Source organism: Suncus etruscus, chromosome 16 (genome assembly GCF_024139225.1).
Source record: "Suncus etruscus isolate mSunEtr1 chromosome 16, mSunEtr1.pri.cur, whole genome shotgun sequence".
Lineage (NCBI taxonomy): Eukaryota > Metazoa > Chordata > Mammalia > Eulipotyphla > Soricidae > Suncus > Suncus etruscus.
The window spans coordinates 70,638,947-70,659,928 of NC_064863.1; the positions used below are offsets into that span (position 1 = coordinate 70,638,947).

At 36.5% G+C, this 20,982-nt stretch overlaps 1 protein-coding gene and 1 pseudogene across 1 annotated transcript in view; one reads left to right on the forward strand and one right to left on the reverse strand.

Annotated features, from left to right (window-relative positions):
* The window catches only part of RASGEF1B (RasGEF domain family member 1B), a 672,276-nt gene that overhangs the window by 275,551 nt on the left and 375,743 nt on the right, over positions 1 to 20,982 (reverse strand). The gene's annotated exons all lie outside the window — the stretch shown is intronic.
* LOC126032543 (NADH dehydrogenase [ubiquinone] 1 beta subcomplex subunit 6-like) overlaps positions 9,405 to 20,982 on the forward strand; it is a 52,676-nt pseudogene continuing 41,098 nt past the window's right edge.

Genomic DNA, 20,982 nt, shown 5'->3' on the forward strand with positions numbered 1-20,982 from the left:
CCTGAAATATTAAGATGCCTATTTGAATACCTCTATTCTTCCAGCAAAATCTTTTGAATAATACTGCTGTGCTCCAACAGAAAATATAAACCAGTTAGCTATACTGACTTAGTGACTAGAAGTCCACAGAGATTTCTGAAATCATATGTGGTTATTTGATGACCTCATTTAAATGCTTGAGAAGCTCCTTACTACCACTGTGCAAACATACCTACAGAATGTCTGTGTAGGCTGGATGGAATTTTTAAAAGAACACATTAAATTATCAATACATTCAAAGCATGCTTTGTACAAGAAGCATAAATGCAGAAAAAAGATGGATGAGAAATAGCAATGAAGAGTCAAAGCAATGTTTTTATTTTTTCTAGAAGGAAACAAAAGCTTCATTTCTGCTGCATTGTCACCGAATATTTTGTGCTGAAACCTTTAAAGTAAAAAGCTCACTCTACTCAGTCCTCCAAAGAGAAACTCCTACTTAAAAACAGGATTCACTGCCTCAAAGCTTTCATCCAGACACAGAGTCTTTGATTCTTGGCTGTCAACATAACCAGGTCAGGTGATTATTTATCAAGCATTCTTTCCTAAAGTTCATTTTAAGGTGGATTGTTTCAAACTACTGCTGACTGATAAGTGAAGACAACCTAAAGTTTTATGTCATAAGTCCTTAGTGTTAGCTACCAAATACTTTAAATTCTCTGATTTATGCCAGTGAATGGACTATATGAAGCAAATCTTTGTACATAGACCTGGAAATGTAATCTTTTTTGGCCAATGAAATCTAAGCAGAAATAAAGTTATTCCAAGAGAACATTTAAAGAGTCAGTGAGCATTTGACAATAACTTGACCTGCCATAGTTGTCATCAATGTTATGGATGGTACATGATTGGTCAGCTAAAGGACCAAAATGATAATATAAAATAAAATAAAATAAAAGCAAAGCTCCCAACTCTCACAGCAAACACAGTGGTGTGAGGAAGAAATAAACTTATTTTCCTAAGACAAGACGCAGATTGGGGGCTGTGTGTTTCCTCAGCATAACCAAGTCTCTTTGCTTTAGAGTCAGCTTTTCACAGATAAAGAGCATCAAAAAACTTCTGGGAGGAGAGTAGAAGGGTGAATTCCTTGCTGAAATATTTTACACACCCCCTCATTTCACCTAGTCTGACCTTGAATGTGATTTGTGTCTCCTTTGAGTTCTGTTACTCTTAAGGAGACTCTCAGAACAGATCTTCAAAGTTCACTTGAGTCTTACCACTTTGAATATCTATAAGATCAGGCAAGTTAACTAAACAAGAAAGCAGGCTAGGTGCTGGAGTGATGGCAGCAGTAGAGTGTTTACCTTGCTCAAGGCTGGCCCAGGATGGACCTGAATTCGATCCCCAGTGTCCCATATGTTCCCCAAAACTGGAGTGATCTCTGAGTGCATATTTAGGAGTAATCCCTGAGTGTCACTGGGTGTGGCCCAAAAACAAACAAACAAACAAACAAACAAAAAGCAGGCTTATTCCTTGCACACATTTACTAATCTCTCATCTTTCCTTCAATTAAACTCTTCTTGAAACACATCATCATAACTTGGCATTACATTCAAAGAGCAAAACAAGATAACAAACAACTTCACAGGGACAATGACAGACTACTGCAGACTTCCAGTGTCCAGTGCCCATATAGAAATACATACTAAATATTTTCATATATTTTTGAGGTGAGAATTCTAAGTTCTTATTAGAAATATGACAATTTTCATAAAACATAAGTGGGATTATTCACTGCACATGCCCAATACCTGCATTCATCTTCAAGTAAAGTGTATCTTATTATTTTGTAATGGGGACAAGATCTGTGATCCACTTTGAGGAAGTATCAGGTAACTGAACCCAAAATCAGACCTAACACCAAGTCCAATTTTAGGAGAAATATTTAGCCTTGCCATATTCTTTCGAGAAAAAATTTCCTTTATCTTGCTAGCAAAATTATGCTGGCTAAATACATTCCAAATTGGTGTACTGATTTGACCTCTTTTAGTATCAGTGGCTTGTCAGTTTAATTTACACTGTTTAAATTAAATCCTGAATGCACTCTATCTTAATAGCTAAAGTAATACATGGTATATGACTAAAATACAAAAACGGATTAAGAGAATCAGTGTTGTTCTGATAACATAACCTAGCTGAAAATAAAGCTTAAAATAAATTTGTGTTTAGACCTTGTTAATTTTCCCTTTCTTGTGTTCTGACCATTTATTAAAGCAATTTTTCTCAGTTTTCAAAAGACAAAATGCATTCTTAGAATATTCTTCTTCAAAGCGCTTCATAAATTTCTTTAGTAATTATCTGGCAGGATTTAATCCAAAAGTGATAAGAGAAAGTTCAATTGTTTTGCTATGAGTAATTATCTAAAATTTTTTCTTTAATAATTTATTTAAAATTTAGTACATACACTTTTTCTTTAATTAAAGAGTAACTCATATTAATTACAAATAATTTAAGATATACTAAAATATGGAGAAAGAATAAAGCATCCATAGCCCCACAATAAAAAGATAACTAGTATTATAATTTTGGTGTATTCTTTTTGACATATAATTTAAACATGTGTATGCACATTCTATATGTGCATGTACACATTTTCATGGTGTAGTTATATGTTTGTTTTATATGTAAATCTAATAATAATATAGTTAGAATGATAAAATTATGTTATGTGCTCTTTTATGTATGCCATACACAAATGATAGTTGGGAACTACACCAACTATAGCTGGTCTAGTTGAGGACTATCATGTATAGGTAGCACTTCCAGACTTACTCTCACCTCCATTGCAGATGCTGTGCATCTATCAGTGACCTCCTGAATCTGGTGTCCACTGTTCCATACAGAGGTGCATATAAAAATGGGAGGAGTTAATGAGTAAAAAGCCTCATTTTGTAAATTGTGTTACTCAAGGAATCACATGATGTCATAAACATATTCTGACTCTTTTCTGTAGGAACAGGGTGGTTTATAGTGCTAAATGAGACAGTTTTGCTCAGGAAGGACTTGAGGATGCCTAATTATAGCCGTAAGTCAAGTTGCTTTATCCAGTCCAACTTGATCAGAAATAACCATAATTTTCATGTTGTTACATATCTTTGTAAATAGCATTTTTGTCAGTTGGACCCCTTTATTTGGAGAGAAGATGGTGCTAACAAGATGAAAGTCATGGCTTGAGGCTGTATAGATGAGTTTTCTTTCTATCATACAATCACAGGGTTCTGTGCTTTGTGTTTTAATGGAACTCAGATTAGTATACTTCTTAAAACTTAAGAGATTCCCAAGAATAGCTAACATTTCAATTTAATTAAAAATAAAATAAAAGCAACACATCCAAACAATTTTAAGGGTTGAATAGTGCCCCCCACCCCTGTATAAACCTATCTCAGCATCCTAAACTCTAGTATTACAAATGTAACTGTGTTTGGAGATAGAATTTTTAAATTGGTTATTAAAGTAAAATATGTTCATTAGAGTGTGGTTTGATCCAATAAGTCTGGTGTCCTTAGAAGAGAAGAGATTAGGGTAAAGCTACAGACCGACGTCATACAGAATGCAGAACATGTCTTTGAAGACAGGGAGACAGCAGACATGGATAAGGGAAGCATGAAGCTTAAGAATAAAGCTAATTCTACCTGATCTCAGACTTCTAGTCTACAGAACTGTGAGGAGACACATTCTATTGTTTGATCCATCCAGACTATGGTGTTTATTTTGATGACACTAGCAAAGCAATACTGTTCACAGGACTACATTCATGATTTAAAATAACACATGAATCTGCAAAAGTGTTGGTAGTGAAGTTTCAGAAAGACAGGCCTATACTCTTTCATTCTACTGTAACCTTTTATTAGAGTAAAAAAAAAAAAAAAACCAACAGCTATTTGCAGAGGGCAGTTGTTACTTCTAATCAGCTTCCCTGTCTTTATTGTACAACATAGTAACCTGCTCTGACACACTATTTCACAGGTCAGCTATGTGTAAAGCAAACACTACTGGTTCTACTATTATTCTAGCACCCCAATATTCTTTTCTTTTCTTTTCTTTTCTTTTTTTTTTAATATTTGGTGTTTGGGCCACACCAAGTGGTGGCTCTGAGCTCAGAAATCGCTCCTGGCAGGCTCGTGGATCAAATGGTATTCGGGGAATCAAACTCAACTCTGTCCCGGGTTGGCCACATACAAGGCAAATGGCCTACTGCTGTGCTAGCACACTGGCCCCATCCTAATAGTCTTTAAAGGCTCTATGCCTGCTGAATTAATCAATACATGAGTACATAAATGAATGGCTGACTGAATAAATGATGTTTCTATCAAGACCACAAACTTTTTCTATAAAAGGCCATAAAGTAATGAACTAACATTTTGTGGTTATGTGGCCATGTGTCTATGACAATTACTAAACTCAAGCAAAACAGCCAGAATTTGCTGCAAAAGTGCCAGAATCGCACATAAACAGCATTATTGTGTGCCAATAAAACCAAACAGTCGGAACCTGAAAAATAGCTCAATGGGCTGAGCACATACTTTGAATGCAGAAGGTCTGGATTCAATCCCTGGCAATATGAAGTCTCCCAAGTATATTCAGGGTCAACTTTCAAGCACGGAGCAGGAAGTAGCCCCTAAGCACTACAAGCGTGACTCCCTGAGCAAAACAACCAACCAAAAAATCATGATAACACACTGGGTTAATTTGCCCATTGGTGAAATTTTACCTTAGCTGCTGTACTATATTTTTGGCCCTAAACTCAGCTCTTTATTAAACTCAGCTATACTTATTAAACATGAATTTAGATCATATAAGCAACTTTATTTATGCCCTTATATAAATCCACAAGTTTCTAACAGACTTTACAATTTCTTTACAGCTTGACATATCCTATAATACCTTTCAGACTTTAAGGCTAGGCCTCCCCAAGAGATTCAGATTGAGTCTTCCCAAGATACGTCACTTTGCCATGTGAATTTTTTAATCTGAGGTCAATAAATGCCTGTAGGCTCATGGAAAACTTTTAAAAATTATTTTAAGTACCGAAAACAGAAAAATTAAGTGTATAATGCAGAATATAATTTCTATCAGAAAGAAGCTTTCTGTCAGAGAAATCTATATGGCAGGGCAAGTATGTGCTTACAGAATATCTGGTCTTTGTCATTTGGGATACCCTTTCATAATGTGAAACCAACTCTTTTCTTGAAGCTTTGGCTCTTTTATTTCAAGATACATGACCTTTTTTGGGCCCATTTACTTTGAAATACACATCTATGTGATTTCCTATAAGTCTATATTTAATACTTTATTAAAAACTCCTACTTGTTTGCCTAACATTAGTTTGATTACTTAAACAACACAAGAATAACCCAATGGGGAAAGGAGAAATTTCCCTTCTCCCAGATACACTCAATAAATATTTAAAGAATACAATAACTTGGAGCCAATGTTGCCATGATGGCTTAAAAAAAGAACTCTATTGATGCTTGTTTTCTAAGGATTCCATGATTTTTCTTTCTCTGGAATACGTGTACAAATTGCTTCTCCATGGGATCGTTAATCTGGCAGGAATAGAAATAACCTTGTTTGCCACAAAATTTTAAAAATACATTAGAAAACTAGAATTCTTGGAGCCAGCTGTCCTTTTAATTCACTTTGGTCTGAAGCAAGCAACTAACTACTTCCTCAATTGCTAAGCTTTTAAAGAGGTTAATAAGAGTTAAGATTCTACGTGCTATTTTCCAAAGGACTTGCTTACAGATGTTTTCTTTGTATCTACAAGTAAAAAGTCCTGTTCCTTGCAGGCATTTCTCAAGTACTCGCCTGCAATGCAAGAAGCACTACAAGAAATGGAAAGATAAATAAGACATGAGCATCCCTGATACCAAGGAATTAATAGTCTGGTCAGGCAGGCAGACACAGATTCAAGGCCAAAAATACAAAGTCTGCTGTGGTGAGGGTGATAATAGAACATGGGGCAATGACCAGCAATTGCAAGACTGAAATTAATTTTGATGGAGGCAGGGGTGTCTGGAGGATAGACCTCACTAAATAAATGGAATTTTAGCAGGAACTTGGTAAGAAAACAGTGATAACAAAGTGCAGATTGTGATATCTTGGTGTTTTAGAGCTGGAAATGACCTCAGAAAAACCTTTTCCTTCATCAGATGAGAAAGGCAAGACCTAGAGAGGAACTATGACTTCATACAATTTTCTTGCCCCATTTAGAAGCATCAATATAAAACTTCCAATTCACTGAAGTGGTGGGGATGGGAGGGAAGAATATCAGTTTACATTATTTAATCCTACACATTTGTGAGCCATTTAGAGGCAGCAATTAGTAGTCTGACCATATAAATTCAAGGCCACAGCAGCCTCTACTAAGGCATTGGTTTTGGTAGATATCTGCTAGCAAAACTGCACCTGGTCCTGTAAAAACTGATGCTTATAGAACCTTGGCAATGGAACAAAAGCTTACAGTGAATTGGGAGTAGATCAGAGAGAGCTTTAAACTCTGGGTAGGGAATCTTGTGGAAGAGTCCAACTTTTGTTCAAAAGAAACCAAAGGAATGACTTGTCTTAGAATTACAGGGTATGAAAAAAAGCACAGGGACAGGCCTGAGTTTGTATTCTCATCAGATATGTGTTTCTACGATGGAGTCTGGGAAGGGAAGTGCATGTCTCCTAAGTCTTCTCTTCCTCCTATGCTTTACCTTTTCTCTAGCCTCTTATTTCTTTTGCAGCCAAGGTCAAGGACAAATTTTTTAACTTAGATCTTCTTTCTCATCCCCTAATACGACAGTTAAGAAGAGCATATCACACACTGATTTTGTAATAACAAAATTACTTAACCAACCTTTAAAAGTCAGATTCTCCCACTCCTATTCAATCCATATTCCTATGCCAAACCCCACTATCAATACATTGTATGCCTGCTAACAACTTTTTGTTTGTTTGTTTTTTGGGTCACACCTGTTTGATGCTCAGGGGTTACTCCTGGCTAAGCGCTCAGAAATTGCCCCTGGCTTGGGGGGACCATATGGGACGCTGGGGGATCGAACCGTGGTTCTTCCTTGGCTAGCACTTGCAAGGCAGACACCTTGCCTCTAGCGCCACCTCACTGGACCCTGCTAACAACTTTTTAAGTTAAAAAAAATAATTAGGATCAGAGCAATAGTACAGTGGGTAGGGCGTTTGCCTTTTGTGTGGCTAATTTAGGTTCACTCTTCATCCCAAATGGTTCCCCCAAGCCTGACAGGAGTAATTTCTGAGAACAAAGCCAAGAGTAACCCCCAAAAGCTGTGGGTGGGGCTGCATGTAAGGTAACCCCCCCAAAAAAATCAAAGGCAACTTATTTAATTCCAGAGTCTCCACTTTATCTCTGAAAGTGTGCTAGAGAAAACAGTGGGCAGATGCTTATTTTGCATGCTGCTGATGAGGGTTCCATCCCCAGCACCACATATGATTCTTGAAACTTGCCACCAGAAGTGATCCTGAGCATGGAACCAGAAGTAAGCCCTAATCACAGTCAGGTATGTCCCAAACCAAAATAGAACATAATCATTTGGTAGTATCTAATTCAAGCAGGTCGATTTCCTCAATGAGTTATAAACCTGTGATATTTATTCTTAGCTATCCTGATTGACACAGTATATATGTTACATATCTAAACCTATAATTCTAACATAATAAAATGGAGATCTCCATATAGTGGGCAAGGTTTTAATGATGCTAAATTAAAAATTGTCTTGAAGTTAATTCTAAAGTGTCAGGCTCTGGAAAAATGCAGTTATTTATTATTAATCTTGATCTACATTCATACCCATACCCCATATTCTGTAAACTAACTACAATTAAAACAATTTCACAATTGGCATGTGAATATCTCTTCCAAATTTGGCTCTAATCTAATCTGAAAGCAGACTTTCATTTTATCACTAACCACCTGAGAGTCCTTTATTTAAATAAATAAATAGATAAATAAAACAAGCTCCAGCACAAAGTTGATAGCAAAGCCACACTCATTAACGGCTATAGTTGGGTACTGCATATAAATAAGGGAGAACCAAGGAATCGCCGCTAAACAGACCAACTTTCCTTTTAAGGAACCACAGAAATAAATGATGATTAGTGAGAAAATATCTGTGAAGTGCTAGAGAGAGTTTGAGAAGCATTTGCTACAAATAGCAAATTCCTGTTCTGTTGGAGGCTTTTTTGGGAGGAGGAGGTGGATTTTGAAATTAGGATTTCATAACAGTGATTTGAGACCAAACATTTGCATTTTATTTTCAAAAATTTGGGAAAGGCAAATAGCTATATTGAGACAACCAAGTATCAAGAAAGATCCTCACTGAGCACCAATGGATGTTCAGTCATAATTTAAATTAACGTATGTCATAATTTTACAATAGTGGTCTGTTTCTCTCTTGTTTCCATATCCCCAGCCTTTTCCTAGAAGATTAAGTATTTGATTTACTTTTTACTAGCTAAGGAAAGAGAAGTCCTAGTTACATTTTACAATATGTTTTTAATCATAAAAGTAAAATTTTTAGGCAGCAAATTTTTCGTGAGATCTTCTTTCCCCAGGTTATTCATTTTTCCCTTAATCAAGCATCTTATTTTCCTTTCTCTCTGAGATTCCCAATTATAATCTTTCTTAAAAAGAACCATGCCTTTTACACAGAAATTGCATAGTACATTTTGTTTATAACTCTCCACTTATAAATATCAACTGTGATTCTTATATGTGCTGAAAATGCTCAGGTTAATGTGAAAAGATAATGAGATTATAAAATTTACTGTCAATTCTAACAGGCTTTAGCTCAGTAAAAAGACATGTGTGTAAGACAACACTCAACTATTTACCCAAACAAAGGCATTCCCCTATCTTTCTTTTTCCCTTAAATCTCTCTTTTGATATGTAAAAGCCCGCCTGGATTACTTTTCCCTCCTGATGAATGGGTATTGGTTTAACAAAGAAAAGTCAGTTCTGGCTGGGGACATGCAGAGACACCAAGGCACAGAATGACTTGATGGTTCTCCCCTAACTGGCTTGGTTTATTAATCCTTTGTGACTACCCTACCTGCTTTAGACCCATTTGCCTGGGGTAGAAATACACATATTAGGGATATCTTAGAACTGGTGCCCAAACCGGGACATAAACCCCAGGCCCTCCGATTCTCTTTGCCTTCTACCCCATCAGTGACTTCGATAAACTGCTGCCAGTTGAGGGGCTTGAGGTCTTCACACTAAACATTTTTGCTAGAGAAAGGGTGGTGGGCCTCGGCCACTGGAATGTTGCTCTGAGTCTTCAGCTCTCTCCCCTTCACTGCCTGTTTTTCTCCTGCCCAAAGGGGTCTCTGCCAAGATCAGAACAGGGGACATGTGTACCAGTGTTCTGGTGAAGGGCACTGCACACTCAGTCCAGCTAAAGGAGGCCATCGTGGTGATTATCCATCAGAGGGTCAAGATACTCATCATCATTGGGGTCGCCATGGGTCCCTGGGTACTGGGTCACTATTCGAGTCATACAAGTTGTGAAATCACCCATACATACATATTTCTACCCCAGGTAGACAGGTCTGAAGCAGGTAGGGTAAAGGATTGGTAAACCAAACCAGTCAGAAAAGAGCCACGAAGCCTTCTGTGTCTCATGATGTCTCTGTGCACCCCTAACCAGAACTGACTTTTTTTTTTATTAGAACAATACCCATTCACCAGGAGGGGGGAGGGGGAGCAATCCAGGTGGGCTTTTACGTATCAAAAGAGAGATTTAAGGGAAAGAGGAAAATGGGGGAACGCCTTTGTTTTGGTTAAGAGCTGATATCTTTTTTTTTTCTTTTTTTTTTTTGAGGGGGCCACACCCAGGGGTGCTCAGGGGTTACTCCTGGCTGTCTGCTCAGAAATAGCTCCTGGCAGGCACGGGAACCATATGGGACACTGGGATTCGAACCAACCACCTTTGGTCCTGGATTGGCTGCTTACAAGGCAAACGCCACTGTGCTATCTCTCCGGGCCCAAGAGCTGGTGTCATCTAACACACATAAAATATTATGGTAACAAGATTTCCTAAAGGGGTGGGAAACACTATCTATAAGAATTCTATATAATATAATGCCTGCCAGGAGCAATTTCTGAGCCTGGATCCAGGAATAACCCCTGAGCACTGCCGGGTGTGACCCAAAAACCACAAAAAAAAAAAAAAAAAAAAAAAGAAAATTAGCAGGCATACATTTTTAAATCGCTAATATTCTCTCCTAAACAGTGTGACAAATTGTTTGCTTTCACACACAACTGGACATAAATTTGAGAAACTTTTTTGGAAAAATTGGGTAAATTGGGGCCGGAGAGATAGCATAGAGGTAGTGTGCTTGCCTTGCAAGCAGAAGGATGGTGGCTCAAACTCTGGCAACCCATATGGTCCTCCGGGCCTGCCAGGAGTGACTTCTGAGCATTAGAGCCAGGAGTAATTCCTGAGCACTGCCGGGTGTGACCCAAAAAATAAAAAATAAATAAATAATTGAGTAAATTAGATCAAGAGCCAATTTTATTCAAATAAGTTGTCTTATAGCTAGGATTAGTGAAAGGATAGAAAGCTAAAATATAGAAAGATGATTATTGCTTCAAAAATATCTAATAATAATAATTCTTAAAGTAGTGAAAAAAGAAGTAAAACATGTGTCTAATTATATGGAATTAAGTATAGGAATTAAACTATGTGATTGTAACCAGATTTCCTATGAATGGGAGAAAAGTCAGTTTTAAAACAGGTTTATAGTCACAACTGATAAAGAAAACAGCAAAAATGCCAACAAAAGTTCTACTAGTTTGTTTGCTTCTGAATCTAACAATATAAAACTGTGAAAGATATATGTACCATCTCCCTTGGTTTTTCACCCCTTATTATAATGTAGAAATCAAAACCAGTTTGCTGACTCCTCAGTCATTAAAAATGAGTAAGGAAAAGAAGCCGAGTCTCATCAGAGAAACAGTGTTGTTTCTACATACTTTGAGTGGTATTGATTCCAACTGAGCACCCATGACTATCTGTCTCATCTTCAAGTCCAATTTCCAATATGTCACTCCAGATATGATGGTACCACAGTGAGAGATATTGCATCAAGACATAAAATGAGAACCTTCTGCTAACATATTTCTTTTTTTATTAAAGGGTTGTCCTCTACCCAGTATTAGCTGACATCACAGCAAGCTCTTTGTTTTTAGGGATTTTTTAAATAGGATTTTCAAACTACAAAAATAGGGATATAGAAGTAAAGGGGGACAATTCCTTTTCCCCTTTATATTAGTACATAAACCTAAAATTAAGAACTAAGTGGCAAGATAAAATTACAAATAATAACACAAATGCCATTATCACAATTTATTTTATTTTATTTGTGTTTGTTTGTTTTGGGTCACACCCAGCGGCACTCAGGGGTCACCCCTGGCTCTAGGCTCAGAAATTGCTCCTGGCAGGCTTGGGGGACCATATGGGATGCCAGGATTTGAACCACCGTCTTTATGCATGCAAGGCAAATGCCTTACCTCCATGCTATCTCTCCCATCCCTTATTTTATTTAATTCACCCAAATGTCCTATAAATATCATTTGAAAATTTCATAGTAAGAAATAAGACATTTCTCAAATAATTTAGATCTTAGCACAAAAGTATAAATCAGTGTTCCTTCCTTGTTTGAATAAACTTTTCACTGCAATACACAGCAAAGCAGCACATTAGCCAAAAAGATGAGAAAGTCACAGCCTCTATTTTCAAGAAGGTCACATGTATTTGAGGAAGGAATAAAAATTCTTTGTATCCAAGTGATAGTAATATGGAATCAGAATTGCAAACCAAGAATGTACAGAGGACAGTATGAACACTGGAAAAGGAGTTCTCTCCTACTTCTACCTGAATTAGAAGTATGAATAACAGGGAATAGTATAGAAAAAGGAAATTAAGTTAAGCTTAACTTAGAAGAATATTGCATTTGTCAATCTGTGGGTGCATAAGGGAAGAAAATTATAATCAGAGAGGATAAAATTAAGGAAATTAAATAAGCCAGGAAGTCATGAAATAATAAAATAAACAAGAAAAAAGGGGAGTGGGTGTTGAAGATACTGTAGAGAGATAGATGCTCTAGGGATGACATCTCCTTTGTTTCTCTGAGAAGGAACTTGAATAACTAAAGGAAAAAAAGATTTTATTTTATCACAGGATTTTATGTTGGGTTGGCTTTGAAAAAGACTGATGAAGGTCAGAGTGATAATACAGTAGGTATGATGTTTGCCTGGCATCCAGCCAACCCAGATCTGTTTCCCAGCATTTCATATGGTCCCACAATCCCTGCCAGAAGTGATTCCTGAGCACAGTCAGGAGTAAATCCTGAATATTGCTGGATGTGACCCAAAAATCAATCGAGCAATAAACATTGAAAAAAACATCAAGGCATGAATTTAATCAAGACTCATTCAATTTTCCTATATTTAGTTACGGGGATAGTGAGGTCATTGTCTAAGTTATGTAAATAAAAGGAAAGTAAGTTTAAGTATAAAAATAAAATAAACATAAACACTTATTCTGAATATTAGGAGTTTGGGCTGTCTCTTCAACTGAAACCAAGTAGACACCAGCAAAGAAAAGAGAAACATAATACCAAACCCTGGAAAAAGCCAATGGATACAGACTGACAGTAGATGTTTTCATACTAATAGAGGAGAAAGAATGAACAGAAATATTCTTTTAACCGTACTCGCTAATTTCAGACCAACATTCCTACTATCTTCATATGTGGTTCTCCTTACTATATCCTCCATGACCATTCAAACAACAAAGCTTAATAGGGTAGAATGTTCTAGATACCCACCTCTCTGGTAGTCAGAAAACTGTGAGTTGAAAGGATGATTAAATTCTATTTTCCCCAATAAGATAGAAAATATTAAAGGTTGATAACATCTATTGCAGGTAAGCACATAGGACAATGAGCACTCATTTCTAGTAGACGTGCAAATTGCTGTGATATTTTGAGATATCTATTACCATTTTCAAACCTCATGACTTTTGATCCACTTTTAATTATCTCTTTTAGAAACAGAAAAATATATACAGTATGCATAATACTTTTTATTGTGGCTCTTAAGAACAATAGTGGTAATAACAATAGTGGTTTTATTAAACACTAAAATTGTAATGTTCAACCAAATAAATGATAACTCTTACTAAGTAGTAATATGCAGTTGTCAAGATTAATAATACTGACATACATTTGGTTTTGCATCTGGAAAGATGTTTGCAATATGTTAATAACAAAACATAATTTGCCACATTATTCAAACATACTTATATTTAAATATGAGAAATACAAAAGTGACATCTCATAATAGTAGACATTACTAATTTAGAAGAAGAAATAGTTTGGGCCATAATTTGTGGTGCTCAGAGGCTGACTATCCTGACTATTCTGGTATTACTTGTGGCAGTATTCAGAAGACAATATACAGTGTGAGAAATTGAAGCAGAGTGGACTACATAAAAGGCAAGTACCTTAACCTCTTGTACTAACTCTCATTTTTAAAATATCATTATATAAGCACCATGATTACAAACATGATTGTAGTTGGGTTATGTTAAGTAACTTGTTTTAAGTGCAAACCCAGTTGTTTCTCCTTTATCACAACTCCTTAAGAAGGAAAAACAACTCATAGTGTTCCCATTTTACAGATAAGGAAACAGAGGCCAAATCATTGATTAATTAAGGTCACACAAGCAGAATTCCCTCCAGATTCTAACTCAGGATCTCCACTTTCCATTTTACTTGTTAACAAACAAGTACAGTATTAGAGATTGTTGATTTAATTTATAGCACTGCATTATTGGAATTCCTGGAAAAAGTCATTTCTAAAGATTGTTTTCCCTTTCTCTCTTTTTTTTTTTCTTATTTCTTTTAAGGTTAGATGATACATTTGGGAATGAGATTCAAAAAACTGGTAGTTGTTTTTACAATAAAAGCCTCCTAGTCCCATCTCCGCCTCTTACAAGCTGTGCTCTGTATTCTCATTTTGCTTTAAGAACTCTCTCTCTCTCTCTCTCTTCTATTCTATTCATGTTCTCTCTCTCTCACTCAGTCTCTCTCTCTCTCTCTCTCTCTCTCTCTCTCTCTCACACACACACACACACACACACACACACACACCAACAACAACAACAAAAAAGAAAAACTTGGTAACTGAAAGTAAAGGACTAGCCAGCTGGATTTCTTCTTGCAGGACTTGGCCATTCATTCTCTAAAAGAAATGACAACCCACATTCATAAAGGTCTTTAATGGGTTCTGAGGAACCAGTCTTGCAGAGGGAGAAGCAAAAGTGGAGAGCCAGCTTTACCAATTCAGGTCATGTTTCAGAAGCCCATGGTACCACCAAAAGAAAATCCCTTATTTGCCAGCACAAAGGGCACTGCCTGTCAGGCTAGACAGGGAGCAGACCGAGTAGAATAAATCTTGGATGCCCTTTCCTGTGGCAACTCACAGCTGCCAAGCAAGAGTTGTCTTTCTCTTCCCTAGGGGCCTAGCAACACTCTAGATCCTTCTGAGCTGTGATTATCTGTCATTGAAGACATTCAGTGAATGTCTTCCTCCAATGGCTGCCTTCCTCCCTGTAAGAGAGCAACTGAAATTCAAGCTCCAGTTCCATTTGTATTTACTTCAACTAACCAGAAAGAGCAGCTCTCCTACTGTCTCCCCTTTCAGGTTCCATGATTCTCTGTCACAGCACTTACCTTAACCTATCCCTGGACAGAAACATTTATATTTATTACCCCATCTCCTCTTCCTCAGCTGCCATGTACTCAACATGAATGGCACCATTATAAGGCCTCTGGGCTTTCTCTTGAGAATGAAAGTTCCTTAAGGCAGGTATATTCTCTGTTGAAGGCACCAAGTAGGTGATCACTACTGATCTGTTGAACAGAGAGCTGTGTTGACACCTAAAGACACTTTTCTTCTGGACACAGGCAGAAGTTTCTCCCACTCTTCGGTCTTTCCAAGCCTGATGTCTCAATTTAGGATGTGGAGATAAATATGCATATATCTCTTTGAAGATGAAAATATCTCTTTCATTAACTCATGATTAGTAATGAAGTATTAACACCATGTACCCTAATAAACTTAACTTTAGTGGGAAAATAAAAGAATTTTATAATGTGTCAAGAGTATTGGCCAATGGCATCCACACCTGCATACACACAATGTAAGAAAACATATTTATTAAGAATATTTTCTTAATTTTTTTCTAATGACAATATAGTTTAAAGAGAGATAAGAATAATGCTATGCATTCTTTCAAGAAATAATTTCTGAGGTGACTCATTTGACAACAACTATCATAACTGCATAGAATTGAAGGAATGGCCTTTTAGGCAATTTCTATTAAAGAGAAGATTAGAGGCACTTTCTATACCATCCATCCCACTATCTATTAAGAAGTCTGGAGGCCAAGGGCTGGAGAGATGGCATGATGGTAGGGCATTCGCTTTGCATGCAGAAGGATGGTGGTTCGAATCCTGGCATCCCATATGGTCCCCCTGCCAGGAGTGATTTCTGAGCATAAAGCCAGGAGTGATCTCTGAGTGCTGCCTTGTATGACCCAAAAACCAAAAATAAATAAATAAATAAATAATAAGTCTGCAGACCCAGGAATCTTCAGATTGACTTCAAAATGTTTCATGTATTGGTTGCTGTTTTTCTTTCTCTTCATAATTTTCTATTCCTGTTCTGAAGTGGAATCCTACCCATTTGACACCCCGTGGGCCAGATAAAATAACAAAGCTTTATGAGTTTATGGAGTACGACATTTTGCCAAAAGAAGTCACTAACCTGATGACAAATACCTTTGGTTTCAAATACTTTATTACCTAAGATGTCCATGAAACTAATTCCATGAAAATTATTCAGCAAAGATGAGAAAACAGGGCACATTCTGGTTGAGGTTGGAGAGAGTACACTTATTGTTCTTAACGAAGGCCATCTTTCATGAAAGATTGAAATGCAGTTTCTTATAGACAGTGGCAACAGACACGCAGTTTCCTGTGTTTAACATACAATAAAGAACTGCACAGATATTAGACTAGTTGATCTTCCCCATAATATAAAATGTTTCATCAATTTTGCAAGTGGGTTGATTGACTATAGGCCTTAAAATATTATTTTTACAGATTTTTAAAATATCAGCAGAATTCTCTCTTCTTTTATGGGGGTCACACCTGATGACGCTCAGGGGTTACTCCTGGCTCTGTGCTCAGAAATCACTCCTGGTATGGGGGACCATATGGGATGCCCGGGATCGAACCACGGTTCGTCCTAGGCTAGCGCATGCAAGGCAGATGCCTTATGGCTTGCACTACCGGTCTGGTTCCATCATTCTCTCTTCTTTCTAAAGATATTTATTAGTCAGAACCTTTGGTTCTATGATGCCAATGGGATCAAATCAATAGTGTATTTTAAAGTTTGTATGAACATCTAAAGTTGTATGAAAATGAACTCTTTCAAGGATGTCAGAAATGCTAGGTAAAAGAATAAAGATGTATGCTGAAAAAAACATCATGGCAATGAAAAAAAAACCATTCTCAAAAGAGCTAGAGGGGGCGTGTAAAAACTCTATTTTGAGGTAATATCATTTGTTTATTTGGAATTTCATTTTCTTGTCAATGAAACTGAATCATAAAAGCACCCTCTAATGTCAATATCATGCAGTACTTTTTCTATACTTTTGCTGATGTATTTTATGGATTAGGGTCTTACATCTAAGTCCTTAATTTATTTTGATTTAATTTTATGTATATTGTGAAATAGGAGTCCAATTTTTTGTTTGCTTTTTTGGGGGATATGACTATCAATTTTTCTACTGCCATTTGCTGAAAAGACTTTCCCTTTCCCATTTTATTCGGTTTGGTTCTTTGTTGTAAACTAACTATATATCTGAGAAAATATTTCTGTTATATTTCATTGGCCTGAGTGCTTTTATTCTAATGCCACTATGCTTTTAATAACTATAGCTTCAGAGTCTATTTTAAAAGTCAACAATATGTTTCTTCTCTTTTTTATCTTTTTTCTTTATTTTTCTGATTGATTTGACTAATTGATTCAGGGAGTTGTGAAATTCCAGACAATTTTTTTAAAATGTTTATTCTAAGTCTTTAAAGAATAGCATTGGGATTTTGATAGTGATTATTCTGAATCTACGTGGCACCCTGGACAATATTTTGTCATTCTTACATGTAGTCATGGCGATCCTTTGAGTACTGCTCAGGATCTGTGCTTAAAGAAACTTTATGCTTTTCCTTTCTTATGAATGTATTTTAATTTACTTAAAAATTAGTTTGACATTTAAGCCTTAAACAATATTCCCACAAAATAGCTTTCAAAAATAGCTTTCAAAATATTTTTTAAGGAAGAAATACTTTTAAATACTTGAGTAGGCCCTGTACTGAGAGATATCTCTCTTCCATAATCTTCAATTTGCTAGGGGCTATAGAAAAAGGAAACTTCAGTTTTCCCATGCCAACTGCTGGGAACATCTCCATTTTTTACTGCCTTCATGCTACACTTTTTATAATAATTCCTTAATAATTCCTGTGCTCTTTCCAATAGTCTTTTAAAGCCTCATTTTTCCTATAAATATCCCCATGAAACGAGTAATTTTTAACTTAGTCCTGTGCTAAATCCTCCCCACATGGGGAGTTACTTCTCCTTTCTCCTTTATTTTCCTTTATAAACTTTTCTACCTTCTAAAGGAGTTACTCACGGAAATTACTCAAAGAACCTGAGCATCATGGACTAACACTGATGGTGTTTTTAGTGGTGGTTTTAGCTGCCACTGCTTTTGCATCACTATCATGTAATAAATAATGAACTAAATGCAAGCAGAGTTTACATTATTTATTTTTGTACTCCCAAGAGTAATCTAGTTGCAAAGGCTGCATGTTGAATATGGCCATCTATACTATCACCAGAATACCTAAGTTTAGGTCAATTCACTATTATTTGGCAACAGAATAAGCACGGTTTTAGGACTAAGGGGAAGTCAAAAGTACTCTGGTTCTTAAGAACCATTTCAGACGAAAGTTAATTTTGTAACCATTATAGCATACCACCTCACTAGGATTTCAATATCTCAACTAGGGAAGAATTTATCAGGGACAAGTTCCTGGAAGTTGAGGAGAATAACCAGCACATCCATCCATCCAGCATAATCTACTGGATACTACTTTATGTTTGCACTGCTCTAATAGGGGACCCTATTAGAATTATTAGACCCTATTAGAACCCTATTAGAACTCCAGCATTGTACAACTTGACAGGATGCTAGTATGTCTCTGTGGAAAGAGTGGTCTGATTGAGGCTCAGTCTAGTTCCTACATAGCATGACACAGTATTTGGATAACCTGTTCTTGTCAGCAAGAAATTTGTTTTCTTTGAGTGGAATTAATCATTATTATATTCTCTCACAGTTTGATCTAAAATGGGGCTCTTTCAGTTCACACAATGCTTCATATTTGAACATGACTTCCCTATATCCTTCTTAAGCACCTAGGTAATTAGAATAATAGAATATCATATGTCAAACACAAAACACACACACTTATCTTCAACAGGAAGCAAGCTTGTTTTCTGTATGGAATATTAAGTATTAAAGCTCCAGTAAATGTTCTGGGTCCCAGATTGTCACTAACTCTTGTGACCTTTGGTAGATTGAGTGTCTGCACTGTGCCTCAAGATCCTTTTCTTTAACATGTAATTGATATTCCCACCTCTGGGCTATAATAAACAAGGAGCCACCTGTCCTTACAACTGGTCACCAAAAGGAAAGACTCCAGATTTGGTTTAGTAAGGTTTAAGAGTTAAAAAGATTATGGAATATAAAAGGTTTTCCTTGAATATACTCTCCTTTTCTCTTCTTGCATATATCTTTTTTTTTACCAAAGTTCAAAGTATCTTATTTAAAATACAAGTGTTTAATATATGCATGCCCTTTCACCAAACACATCCCCATGTTATTATTATTCAGTAATTTACCAGAGTACATTGCAATGGGATTGCAGTCACTATCTATGAAACTTCTACATACTCTCATGAGAGTATGAAAGGGTGGTCAAACTTAGAGTGTTTCATATTCTTTCAAAAAACCAAAACTGTTTAAATTTTCTGATATTTTTTATATTAGACATGATTGCTAACCCTGATGATGTTATCTAGAAGATGTTTTCCCCCAAATAATAATAACACTAATTTTCTAAAGATTTAATAATATGTTTCTTTTTAAATCTTTCTTCCTTGGATAATTTTCACAGAAAACAAAAAAATGCTCTTTAAAAGGAGAATACTTTGAAAATGTGTCTAGAAATATTTTCATGATTACAAGCTTCTGTTGCTTGAAAACATTCTCACTTAAAACTTTCTTTACTGCTCTCTTTAAAACATGCATCAATTTTCAAATTGTTTATATATATTAGTGAAGTTTGGGGCTACTTAACATTTTCTAGAATTAACATCATCAGATTAGTTTATAAGATTGGGTGGAAATGTATTTATTAAATATAAGATTTTTAGATCTGAGAATAAAAGATTGTCAGAATTTAGTAAGCATAGTCAAAAGTCTATATATTTCATTTGATTTGTATATTTGGATAGTTTTCAGCTATACATTACACATAATAAATTATGTAAGTGAATAGAACCTTCAGGTTTTTAATAAATGGTTAAATTAAGAATTACAGACTAACAAACCATTTTCACTCACATTACTTTCACTAAAATAACTTTTAGTACTAGTACATTTTATAGCAATTAGTAATATAAGATTACCTATACTGTTTATTTTATTTATATTTATTTATATTATTTTTATTTTATTTATACTATTTATTTTCTTCTTCATTACTCTTCTTCTCTTCCTTCTTTTGATTTTGGACCAAACTCAGGAGTGTTCAGGACTTAGTCTTTATAAAGCATATAAGCACCTGACTACCAGAGCTCTTACTTTTTTACTTTTATTCTTTCTTAAGATGTATAAGAATGTTTACAATATATTGGCATAATAATATGTAGAAATATGTAGAACTATTCATCTTGAATGAATGATGCATTCAAAATATTTTACAAAACCAAAGGCTGTTTGCTTTTATTTCTTGTGGCTGACGCAACAAATTATCACAAATTTACTGACATATTAAGAAAGAAAAGAAAGAGGGCCGGAGTGATAGCACAGTGGTAGGGCACTTGCCTTGCATATGGCTGACCCAGGATGGACCTGGATTTGATCCCAGATCCCATATGGACCCCCAAAACCAGGAGCGATTTTTGAGTGCATAGCCAGGAATAACCTGAGTGTCACCGAGTGTGGCCCAAAAACAAAAGAGGAAGGAAGGAAGGAAGGAAGGAAGGAAGGAAGGAAGGAAGGAAGGAAGGAAGGAAGGAAGGAAGGAAGGAAGGAAGGAAGGAAGGAAGGAAGGAAAGGAGGGAGGAAGGAAGGAAAGGAGGGAGGGAGAGAGGGAGGGAGAGAGGGAGGGAGGAAGGAAGTGCGGGAGGGAAGGAGAAAGGAAGGGAGGGAGGAAGGAAGTGCGGGAGAGAAGGAGAAAGGAAGGGAGGGAGGAAGGAAGTGCGGGAGGGAAGGAGGGAGGAAGGAAGGAAGGAAGGAAGGAAGGAAGGAAGGAAGGAAGGAAGGAAGGAAGGAAGGAAGGAAGGAAGGAAGGAAGGAAGGAAGGAAGGAAAGAAGGGAGGAAGGAAGAAAGGAAAGAAGGGAGGAAGGAAGGAAGGAAGGAAGGAAGGAAGGAAGGAAGGAAGGAAGGAAGGAAGGAAGGAAGGAAGGAGGGAGGGAGGGAGGGAGGGAGGGAAGGAAGGAAGGAAGGAAGGAAGGAAGGAAGGAAGGAAGGAAGGAAGGAAGGAAGGAAGGAAGGAAGGAAGGAAGGAAG